This window comes from Cetorhinus maximus, chromosome 14 (genome assembly GCF_964194155.1).
Source record: "Cetorhinus maximus chromosome 14, sCetMax3.hap1.1, whole genome shotgun sequence".
NCBI lineage: Eukaryota > Metazoa > Chordata > Chondrichthyes > Lamniformes > Cetorhinidae > Cetorhinus > Cetorhinus maximus.
Window position 1 is genome coordinate 56,281,910 of NC_135892.1, and position 12,789 is coordinate 56,294,698.

The 12,789-nt window shown below is 42.2% G+C and overlaps 1 long non-coding RNA gene across 1 annotated transcript in view; it reads left to right on the forward strand.

Moving 5' to 3' along the window:
• The first annotated feature begins 1,078 nt into the window (after window positions 1–1,078).
• LOC144690135 (uncharacterized) overlaps window positions 1,079–12,789 on the forward strand; it is a 99,720-nt gene continuing 88,009 nt past the window's right edge. Inside the window, exon 1 of the long non-coding RNA XR_013578763.1 lies at window positions 1,079–1,359. This is a non-coding gene — a long non-coding RNA (uncharacterized LOC144690135). The remainder of the gene's footprint in view (window positions 1,360–12,789) is intronic.

Consider the following 12,789-nt stretch of genomic DNA (forward strand, 5'->3'; position numbering starts at 1 on the left):
TGAGCGCTGTGACTTCAGAGATACTCTCAATGACATGTTGCGGGATCATTTGGTTTGCGACCTACACGACGACGCCATTCAGCGCTGTTTACTGGCAGAAGTTAATATAGAGCTGAAGCGCACCATGGAAATAGCGATGAAAAGTGCTGAGAGGGACTTGCAGGCTTTACAGAGTGTGCAACATGGCGTCGTTCTTCAGTTGGGCTGGGAACCTACTACCGGGGGTGGTGCAAAAACCAGAGAGACAACCGCGAAGCGGGAGACAGTCTCTGCTGCTCGAAAAACTAAAAGGCATAGTGGAAGCATCTCACCAATGATTCAGAAATTAATTTGTTACTGATGTGGGGGACTGTACTGGAAACCTGCAGATTTAAGGAGGCAGAATGCCATTACTGCCACAAAAAAGAGCACATAATAAAGCAATGCAGGGTGAAATTGAGACCGCCATTCAGGCAGCAGACCAAGATGATTGAAGTGCACAATATAACTGAACCAGAAGCTGCTGATACTGATATCTATTCCCTGTAGCAGTAAAAGCAGTAAAAACTGAACCAATCACTGTCATCCTTCAAGGTAATGGGAAGCCTCTAGTCATGGAGGTAGAAACGGTAGCCTCGGCCACAGTGGTGGGAGAACACACATTTAAATACCTAAGTGCAGGCACCCAGCCACTGAATCTGGAGCAAACCACGGCTCAGCTGAAGGCATACACTAGAGAGTCAATACAGGTAAAGGGCATCGCCACAGTGCCTGTGTCCTATAGGCAACAAACAGCCCAGCTTCCAGTGATCATTGTGACAGGTGGAGGACATAGTCTTCTGGGCCGCGATCGGTTAAAAGAAATTAAGCTCAACTGGTCAGAAATATTTCAAATGAGAACAGGAAGAGTTCCTGAGTTGATAAGGGAATATGACAGTGTATTTTGGAATAAGTCAGGAGAATCGAAAGACCTTCACAGGATGCAAAGATCCCTCAGGTCAGAGTTGGTTCCACTGGAAAATGATAAAAAGAAACAAAACGAATATAGTGTCACTCTGAACAAACTGAAGAAACAGTTGGCAGAAAAACTCAACAATGTTCCAGGAGAAAGCCAAGAGATACAAGAAGCAGACAGAAGAGCTGAAGAATAAGCTTATTGAAACAAAAGGGGCATTAGAAGGAAAAGTCGTGGAACTTTCCAAGATGTGAGTGGGTAATGAAGCCATGGGTAGCTCAACCACCGAACTGAACCAAGTTAAGATTTCACCCGAGAGAAATTTGGCCCACTGAGATCAAAATAAAGGACGAGACAAAACTCTTACGGCAAACAGAAGAAAAGACGGGAATCAGAGCAAAAGGCCAATCAGCTATTTCTCCAGTGTAAGTTCTTTTGAGCTTAAATTCCAATTTTGTTCATTTGAGACTTTAACCATTCAGGCAACAGGCAACAGTTTGGTGAAGTAATTCAGGAAACTTTAAGTCAATACTTATCACAGCAGGGCAGCGACTTTACAGGCGTACTACGATTCTTGCTTCCTGGTTCAGCTTTGGGCGCATGTCAACACTTGGTCTTCTCTCTCTCTCTCTGGAGTCTTCTGATCTTCTGCTTTCAGCTGACAAGCAGTCTTCAGTTTCAAGTTCAGCACGCATTGGTCAGTGAAAGTTGCTGTTTATTAACTCTTTCCAAGCCACAACCCACAGCGTGATCATAGAAACATAGAAAATAGGAACAGGAGTAGGCCATTCAGCCCTTTGAACCTGCTCCACGATTCGTTATGATCATGGCTGATCATCCAACTCAATCTCCCCATATCCTTTGATCCCTTTCATCCCAAGAGCTATATCTAACTCCTTCTTGAAAACATACAATGTTTTGGCCTCAACTACTTTCTGTGGTAGCGAATTCCACAGGCTCACCACTCTCTGGGGGAAGAAATTTCTCCTCATCTCAGTACTAAATGGTCTACCCTGTAACCTCAGACTGTGACCCCTGGTTCTGGACTTCCCCACCATTGGGAACATCCTTCCTGCATCTACCCTGCCTAGTCCGGTTAGGATTTTATAGGTTTCTATGAGATCCCCACTCATTCTTCTGAACTCCAGTGAATACAATCCTAACCAACTCAATCTCTCCTCATATATGTCAGTCCTGCCATCCCAGGAATCAGTCTGGTAAACCTTCACTGCACTCCCTCTATAGCAAGAACATCCTTCCTCAGGTAAAGAGACCAAAACTGCACACAATATTCCAGGTGTGGTCTCACCAAAGCCCTGAATAATTGCAGCAAGACATCCCTGCTCCTGTACTTGAATCCTCTCGCTATGAAGGCCAACATACCATTTGCCTTCTTTACCGCCTGCTGCACCTGCATGCTTACCTTCAGCGACTGGTGTACAAGGACACCAGGTCTCGTTGCAATTCCCCTCTCTCAATTTATAGCCATTCAGATAATAATCTGCCTTCCTGTTTTTGCTACCAAAGTGGATAACCTCACATTTATCCACATTACACTGCATCTGCTATGCATTTGCCCACTCACTCAGCTTGTCCAAATCACATGATGTTATTGTATTCTGATTAGCCTAAACAAGGTGAGGCTGTTTTCTAATTGGCTTAAGGGGTGCATGATCAACCTGTGATTGGCCCCAAGGGTGGTGGTCATCAATTAATATCACTTCTCACTTTTCAATTACCTGTAGGACCATCTTCCTCATTAGAGTCTATTTCTGTTACTTTAATAACTTCCTGCTAAGACAAAAGGGTGTTTTAGGGTATTTTCCTTTGACCATTTGTTTAGGATAGGGGAGACATGCTGTCATGTCCTCATGAATGATAGCCTGAGCTCATCGTCTCAGACTTTGCTTAATTAAATCAGAACCCTTATCAATAACTGTCTTTACAGGCCATTTGTTGGGTGGTGTTTTTCTCTGCGGTTGTTGATAATTGGAATGAGTTACTTTACTTTTAAGACAAAAGGATGATTTGGAAAAGTTGTTTATAACCTTAAAACTATGTAGGCCTAATACAAAAGATTGCAAAGTACTAATACAAATGATTACAAAGTTGGTAATACTTAAAAGTTATAGTGTGTATAAAGTATAAGTGCAAAGCAGTAATCAGTGTTTAAAATGTAAGGCAGTAAAGTCTCCTTATACATTCAATTAATACATAGTCTAAAGTGTTTAAAGACTAAAAAGATTATACAGTTACAAAAGTAGTCACACATTGTAACAAAAGTTAGCTCTCAATAAAATAATACATTGAGTCAAATGTAATTGCTTTCTTCTAAAACACTACAAATTAAACTTGCTTAATGTAAAACACAGCTGTTGTTATTCTTTCCCTCCTCTCTGTACAATAAATCTCTCCTAACTTCCCATTTCTGATAACGCCCGGTTCTGATAAGGTTTTACAATGTGAGAGAATGTAAGCTTGCCCATTCAACCTTGAAGGCAGCAAGCCAATGTGGCTCTGTAATATGGAAATAAGTGTAACTCTTTCAAGTTATCAACAGATCACACGTAACTCTTTCGAGTACATTCACAGTTCTTGGTTTCCAGGAGTGGGACATGAACCCACAACCTTCTGATTCAAAGGCAAGGGTGCTATGGACTGAGCCACAGCTGACACCTCAAAAAAAATAAGTGTAACAAGGGCCTCTTCATCAGTTGTTCTGAATTAGCTCACTAGTATATTACCTCATTGTGTCTAAAATCCCATGGTGCCTTTCTCTGTCAAATAAAGCTAAGCAGAGTCACATGATATTAAATGCTGGGGTCCTCTATTGGTTATAGTTTAAAATGGTAGTATACCATAAGGTTAACTGATCACTATACTTTGATAGTGTGAACTAAACTAAAACTACTCATTAAACATCAATTTCCCTACATATTCCCCACCTTGAGGCTAAAATGCTTGGCATTTGATGCCTCGCATAACAATTCTATCATTGTTTCCCAAAGCAGCCTAGCTCAAATCAATGGTGCACCTCTGCAGTTTTTGAGTGAGATGTCTCAGATAGCAGAGTATCAGTATTATCCCAATAATTGTCACTATTTGGACTAAGACAGATATTGTGGACAGAGTTTTTAACCAAGGGTGTTGACCTACATTCATAACAGTTTCCCACCAGTGTCAAGCTCCTAATTCTCTAATTCCTCTTTCTCTTTCCTCATTGTTTTGTTGCATCTTTATCAAGTGATTCTGAGATGTTGTAGCTCTTTCTATTGTGGGCCTCAAATTTAAGGATAGAGGGGGGGATAGGGTGTCCCAACTGAACTATCACTTTCAGTGCTTCCCCTTGCATCCCAAAGTTAACTCAGAGTTCGATGATGTTATGTACAGGTACTGGAAACAGAATACTATCCTCAATACATGTCATTTGTGTAGGTCTAAAACAGAATGTGGGTTTCAAAATGGGACACCATTTTGTGCCATGCTTCATTTTAAGGGTGTTAGTTGTAACACAGTAAACTCTCATTTGTAAATATAAATACTTTGCATGTTGCTTTCCCCACCTTTGAATGTTCACCTCACAGTTTGGTGGATCTTGATCTAAGGTAAACCCACAAGCTGGTTTCCTGGGGTCCCTAACATCACATCGGCAGATGTAAATGCCTCGCCTCTCTGAACAACACTCAAGATTTGGATTACCCCAAGTGTAGTTGCGATGTATTAATATAGCTGGGTGGGACACATAAGAGACACAAGCATGCTGTTTCAGAATACCTTTAGGTTCTACTCTGAATATTTCCCATCAGGTTTGCTCCTGTAAGCATGGTAACCACAGGACCACAGGCACTTGGCTCCTGTGTGCTTGACTTCCCTTTACTAGGTATGATAGCCCATTTTGTTGAGCCCTCTTAATGTCACTGTAACCCATAAAGCATTCGTTAATCACACTATTGTTTATAAAAGAGGGAGTTTGATTATTTTCCAGGTCATTAAGACTTGTCATAACCTGGTCTAGCATATAGCTCCCATAAATTGAACAAGCAAAGGCCTTAGATATGGTCTCCCACTCTTTCCCTCTTCTTTGATAACTTCATTGACTCTTTTCAATTTGTCAGAATACTGTTCTCATCTTTGACTGTCAAGAGAACTTGGGATAACTCTTGAATTACGTCTCCATTTTCCCTATTTGCATTAGTTAGGATGCCTTTTAAGTGTCCTCTAATCGCCTCATTATGTTCCCACATACTTTCAATGTCAATCCTATTCCATGCGGCAGTTCCTGCTGAGGCTCCTATCCTTATCCATTCTCCTAATCCTCTCTTTTCCCCCCGTTTCACATTCAGTTTCACATTCTCTGGTTTACCCTTCTCACCCCATCCTTTCCAATTACCTAGTGCCTGATTTCTCAGCATGATATATTTTACCACCTTCTCCACCAGTTGGCCATAGTATTTTTCTGAAGAAGAGTCATACAGACTCGAGGCATTAACTCTGTCTTTAGCTCCACAGGTGCTGTGAGACCTGCTGAGCTTTTCCAGCATTTTCTGTTTCTGTTTCAGATTTCCAGCATCCGCAGTATTTTGCTTTTATCATAGTATTTTTGATATTCTGTTGGACAAATTCCCAGGGGAAGTGGGATATCTCCAAAGTGCAATATAACAGGTATTATCTCATTCCTCACATTATTACTGTTGATATGTATGGGTAACTACTAATCCATTTTCTGGTCTATCACCTAAACTTGGGCATTTTTCTGGTGGGATAGCATTGTTTTCATTGCTTTTAGATTTATTTTTGTTGTCCTTAGCCTTCTCGTCCTTCTCTACTACATGAATCTGTATGAGTGCTCCCAGATTACGCTCAGATAATTCAAACTTCCTGGTTAAACATGATATCATTCCTTGGTATCTTTCCACCATTTTGGGCCAGCTTAAAGTATTCAAGTCTGATCCTAAGTGTGGGATTCCTACATCATTTGGTGAGATCTCGACAAAATGTATGCGGTGATAATCTGCATCCTTCCATGTTCCCTTTCCCAATTCAAATCTGGATGTTATCCTCACACTTCTCTGGAAGAAATCACACTTCACCTTCAATCCTTCACTTTTCCACACCCATAATAATTAATTCCCATCATCAACATGGGATGGATCCCATTTGTATTGTTAGCAGTAAACAGTCATGTCACAGTAATCTGTCGAGTCCTGGTGTCTATCTCCTATGGTCATGTTCATAGTGCTTATCTGCATACGTCCTTATCTTCATGTCAAAAATTTTGTTCCTGGAATGGCATTGACAAGCATCAGCAGCTGTACGAATACAAGCATCCTCGCAATTGGTCTGAAACCGAAAAAGGTGAAGTATTTATTCTTTCACAGCTTTCAACTGATTGATATGGTACCACTTCCTGTCTTTACCTTTCAAATTCCTTTTTCCGTGGAACTATACTAGGTATATGGCTGGATTCAATTTGTCTATTCTGGAAAATGGTCCTTTTCATTTTGGTTCAAATACATTTTCCTTCTCACTGTAGTTGAGTACCACAACCATGTCCCCTACCTGGAATTCAAAGGTCTCACTTTCCTGTCAAAATATTTTTTGACCTGTTTCTTTGACTTTCCCAAACTCATTGCCACTTGGCGATTTACGTCAGCTACATTTTCCTCTATCCATTCTAGCCACTTGGAGCTGCAAGGATCCTGTGTCATCGGACCAATTGCAGCTAATGTTAGATGGCCTGGAGTTTACATGAGTCTCCCTGACATGACCTGTAATGGGGAAATCTCTGTCCTTCTATGGGTGTTGATCTTATGGCCGTGAGGTACAAAGGTAACATATTAGCCCATTGAGTGCGGTAATCTGTACATAACTTTTTAAGCATTCTTTTTAAGGTTCTGTTTCCCCTTTCAACTATGCCAGACAACTGAGGGTAATGGGAGATATGCAATTTGTGTCTAATTCCCATCAATTTTTGCAACTGAGTAAAAATTTTCCTTGTGAAATGTGATCCCTGGTCGCTGTCCACTTGCAAGGGCAGCCGCACCTACAGATTACCTCACTCAACAGAGTCTTAGTGGCAACGAGTGTTGTATTAGATCTGCAGGGATAGGCCTCAATCCACTTTGTGAACTAGTCAGTTACAACCAATGCGTTGGTGTAATTACTGGGAGTGGCTCGCAGGGATCCAATAAAGTGTGTCAGCAGATGGGTCCATGGCCCACCTGGAGGTGGTGCACTGTATAATAGAGCCCTCTTATTGGATGGGGAGGGATTCTGCTGGAGACATGAAAATTATGGTGATACATACTGCTTGATGGCGTCCTGAATGTCAGGCCACCAAACTGTTTTTGCAATTTTCCGGTAAGTAACTTCAGCTGAATAATGGCCACCTACAGAATGGGAATGGAACAAGTGCAGCAACTCCTGCCCCACTTCAAGGGGTACACAGACAATGGGGAATCTGCCACAGAGTGGTGCATCAGTAATTGGGCATCTGAATCATGAGCCTTAGACATTGTCATGTCTGAGGCCCAGGATGTTGGCTGGGGGAAGAGGATTACCTTGTTTGTGTCCCTCAATGACAACAGCATATGTTTGATACTGTTGCCGGAGGGCTCCTAAATCTATGGTGTCATGAAGCGATATTAATGTATAAAACGTTATTGGAAATTATTTTAAATTGGACTTGTACCGGGGTCTGTGTCTGCGGGTGTCTGTGTGTGGCTTAATTGGATTAAAGCCACATAGTCTGGGTGCTTTGATGTATAGTAGTTTTGAGGCGTTAATCAGGTGAACAGTAAGTTAAAAGGTAAAGAGTACATTTGCATTTTGTTGAATAAACCACTCAAAGACTGGGGGTGAAATCTTGCATCTAGCTAGGAGACACCAAGCAATATGTTTGTATTACTAATAAAATTGGTACTATGAAAGTGGTTCTATTGTTAGAAGAGGTGGAGTTCAAAGGGCCTGGTGATACAATGAGAATTTACATTCAAAGAGAAGGCTAGGTATATACAGAAGAGCTTTGTGTGAGTAAGTTAGAGGCATGTGAGATCTATGCCTCCTGGAAGCCTACAACTGTCTGCAAAGGGAACAAATTGAAAGGAACCTCATTTTGAATTTGTAAGATAAAATGTGCTTTGCCTGGTGTCTGTTAAAGTCTATGGGTTGTTGTTGCCTTGGTGAAGATATTTACCTGGGAGTGATTAATTTGGGGATTTTTTAAAAAGTTATTATGGTAGTAATTTGTAGTTATGTGTTTAAATTTGGTGTTAAATTAATAAATGTTTAATTTAATTTATGTAAAAAACCTCTCGAGGCCTGTTGGTTTTATTCATGAATTCTGAACTGCATCTCAAACATACCAATTGAAAATATAGGTTATGACAGTTGTTTAAAGTTTCCCTCTGGGATTTTAAATAACTCAGCCATTAACAACTGCTGTGTCATAACATATGGGATCACTACCGTTTACTACTGATACAATGGTGTAAAATTCAGTAACTTCTGGTTCCCATTCTCCCGATATGGCGGCCTCTTTGGCTGCCCTATTGGCTTCTGCATTACCCTCAATGTGAGGCTGTCCTTTCTTGTGGGCAGCTACGTTTCCAATATAACAGGGTTGAGTGCGATTATTTAATGCTGCCCATAACATACTCAGCCATGCACCACGGGCTAGGGGTTTACAACAGTGAAATAAGAATTTTTGTGATAGAGGGGAAGGGCTAGTACAGCATTTATAGCATAGGCACTGTCAGACCAAATGTTTACTGGTAGGTCAGATGTCTCTCTGACAACAGCCAGTAGTGCGAGTATTTCAGCATACTGGGAAGAATGTCTACTGCAGCATCTTTTAATAACCCTTCCCAATAACACCACAGCATAACCTGCACATGGTGATCTTTACAGGTGATAAGAAGATCCATCTACGCACACATTTGGAGTGTCCTTAATAGGTTATTTCAGTGCAGGATGTGAATCAAAGTCAATGAGAGGTAGTGAGCACTTATGAGGATCACCCTCATATGCCAACAATTGAGGTAGTAATGTCGTTGCCTTTGGTGTGATGTCAATGTCTCTATGTAACAGCTCTAAAGTCCACTTGCTGAGCCGTTGGGATGAAACCAGTGAATCTCCTGGTTTCATCAGTAGATTCAGTGGTGCATGTGGTGAATGGAAAATGATTTGCTGCAAACGTATGAGGCTCTTAAAATGATGTACTGGCCAAAATGTAGCAAGCAGGTGATGTTCGCATGCAGTATACATATTCTCTGTCCCTTGTAGGACATGCAATGCGTATACATTGGCTGTAATCTTCCAACATGTCCTTGGTAAAGCACAGCAGTTAGACCTTGTTCTGTACAGCCCACCTCTAAATGAAATGGTTTTATGGAATCAGGCATAACTGAGCTAGTAGCTTGCATGACTGCCATTTTAAGCCTTGTTACAGCTTTAGTGTGGCGTTCTGTCCAGTCTGGCTGAACTTTATCACCAGGACCTTTCAAAAGTTCGTACAGTAGCTTTGTTAACTTAGCAAAACCCTGAAAAAAATTACGTTGATAACCAACCAAGTATATAAAGGATCGTAGTGCGGCCTTGGAGGTGGGAAGGGGAGCCTTTGAATGATTTTAACTTTATGAGCATCCGGGCTTGTTCCCATTGGAGAGAGTGAAACTCCCAAAAAGGTATCCTGCTTCTGGAGTAGCTGGGCTTTTCATGGGTTAACTTTGAGACTTGCCTCAGCCAGAATTGTTAGCAGCTCATCTAACAGGGTCAAATGTTCCTCTACAGTCTCTGTAGCCACCAATAAATCATCCACATACTGCAACAGTCAGGTTTCGAAAATTCTTTCAGGCTGCAGCCATGCATTTTTGGAAAATAGCTGGGGCATTGTGGAATCCCTGTGGCAGACAACTCCAAGTGTAATTCTGATCCTTGAATGTAAAGGCAAATTTATACTGATCTTCCTTAACAGGGATGCTCCAAAATCCATTAGCAATATCGAGGGTGGAGAATTACTTTGAAACAACTGGCACTTGCGCTAACAGAGTAGGGGTTTCTCCCACAAAAGGGGAGCAAGCTGGAGTCACAGAGTTTAATTTACGATAGCCTATTGTCAGTCTCCGCATACCATCAGCTTTTCTTACAGGCCACATTGGTGAATTGGTTGTGAAAGTGTCTTGCCTTACATTGCCCTGCTCAAATAAAGACTGCATTACATCTTTGATGTAGGGGTGACTCTCTCTTTTCATCTTTTCATCAGAGCCCTGCTAAGGGTCCTTCTAGTGGAGGTGCGCTGGACCCGGTAACCATAGATACTGCCTGTTCTTTGCCTGTAATGATCTGAGCTTTTAGTAGTGCAACTAACTGCAACCTGCTGCTCTGGCGCAGATGGCTCAGGATTAGGTGCTTGTTTGGAGGGAGGCTCCCGACTGGTGGACTGTCGAGGGCTCCTGCAATCCCTAACTAAGTGTCCCTGCCTCCCACACTTAAAACAGTGGCTATTCAGTCCCTTCAGGGAATTCTGTTTTTCTCCCTCTACTGCTGCCACTGACTTTTTCCATGTGGGCTCTTTAAGCGTCTGTGATTTGGCTTGTGAGTTAACCTACGTCCTTACTATCTCCTGGGTCTTAGTTTCCACCTCTCTCCACCGCTCTGCGAGCAGATATTTCAGATCTCTCTCTGCAGCTGAGAACGACTATTCACATCTTGAAAAAGAAGGTTTATTCATAATAATTGGAGTAAAGAAATTCCATCAATATCTGAAAGGTCAACATTTCACCATAGTATCCAATCATAAACCACCATTGGGTTTACTTAGTGAAGATAAAGCAATTCCGCCAATAGCCTTGGCCAGAATTCAACGTTGAGCTTTGATTTTATTGGCATATGAGTGTACCTTTATGTACCATCCGGGTGTACATATTGCAAATGCAGAGGCACTCAGTCATCTTCCGTTACCAAGAAGCATTGTACATGCTCCAGTGCCACAAGAAGTTGTTCTTGTGTTGAATTTCTTGGACTCTTTGTCGATCTGTGTGAAGCAAATAAGGAATTGGACAAACCGGGACCCAGTTTTATCAAAAGTCTGAGACCAGGTATTGCAAGGATGGTCGAATGCACCAGTCTCTGAAAAGATAAGACCATTTCATGCCCGTAAAACTAAGTCAAGTTGTCAAAGTGGGATCTTGTTGTGGGGATCAAGAGTCGTTGACCCTTCACAAGATAGAGAACCACTCTTGACAGAGCTTCACAGTGCATAGCCAGGCATATCAAAAATGAAGATGCTTGTGCAAAGCTATGTCTGGTGGCCAGGTATAGACAGTGACATAGAAAAAATGGTTAAACACTGTCTCCAGTTCAGCAAGAACAGAAGTTGCCCATTTCAGCTCCACTGCATCCGTGGGAGTGGCCTGGTTGACCCTGGGTTAGACTACATATAGACTATGTAGATCCATTTTTAGATACCATGTTTTTATTGATCGTTGATGCTCGTTCTAAGTGGATGCGTGCATACGAAGTTAGATCACCGACATCATGTGCAACAATTGAAAAGCTGCGCCAATGTTTTAGTATACATGACCTACCAGAATCATTGTTTCGGATAACAGTACTGTCTTCACTAGTACAGAATTCCAGAGATTCATGTCGATCCAGTGGAAGAATCTCAAGTCATAGAACTACATCACTCTAACCGAATTAGAAAACCACTTCAGAGACCTGTGTATATATGTATATGTTATGGATTAATATATTCTTATGAAGAAGAAATGTAAAAAAAAAGGGGGAAGGGGATTGTAGTGATTGTGGGGAAAACCTTTCCTACTGCCTTTAGGGGTCACGTGATTGTACTAACGAATCAGCCCTAAGTGCGGGTAATCTTCGGGGTGGAGTTTTCTAGGCGTGGGCCTGATACAAGCATGTAACTTCTACAAGAGCTCTGTAAATAAAGTTTTCTGTTTCAAGTAAGAAGCCTGTATGGTATACCAAGTTTATTACAAAGGCATAGGAAATTCCTGAGGGTGGGTAACCACATAGGCAACAGCAGCCAGTTCAGTCTGTTGGGCACTGAGGTGGGATGGTAATTTTAGAGTCAATTCAATGCCTCAGAGGGAAACATAGATCCCACAACCCATCTTCCATTCTCCTTGTTCCAGAAAACTAGACCTGTCCACATAAACGTCTCTCCCTTCAGGATGTATTTCTGCCTGGAGCACCCCCCACCACCCCTTCAGTCACCCAGACCACCACTACAGTGCAGATATGGGGCTCACCTCGATAGCTGAGGTTAGCTGCCAGCCGAGGCTCTGGCAGTGCCTTGATCTTTAGAGTGATGCTCTGCAACAGAAGTGTCCACCTGGCCACTCATGCACTGGAGACTGTCCCATCTTTGATGTGCCCTTCCAGTAATAGTCTGGTGGGGGTGTGATAAGTGGTCAGTGTCACTACCTGAATGCTTGTATATACAGCTAGATGTTTCTCTGCCCAGAAGGTGGCTAGCAGATGGCGCTCACACACTGAATATCCTTTCTCTACCTCTGAGAACTTATGACACATATGCTACCAGCCACTGGAGGCCGTGCACCTCCTGCATCAAAACTGCACTTAGGCTGGTGTCACTGGAAGCCACTTCTAGAGTGAATTCTCGGGTTGGGTCCACTATACCCAAGTGCAGGGGCTGACTGTAAATCCTCCTTCAATTGGACAAAAGCCTCCTCACATTGCGGTGTCCATTCCCCATCTACTCCCTTCTTAAGCAGGGTTACTAGTGGTGCTGATTTCCCATCATAATCCTCAATGAACTCCCTGCAATGCGCGGTGAGGCCGATAAACGATCAGAGGGCTGGCACTGATCC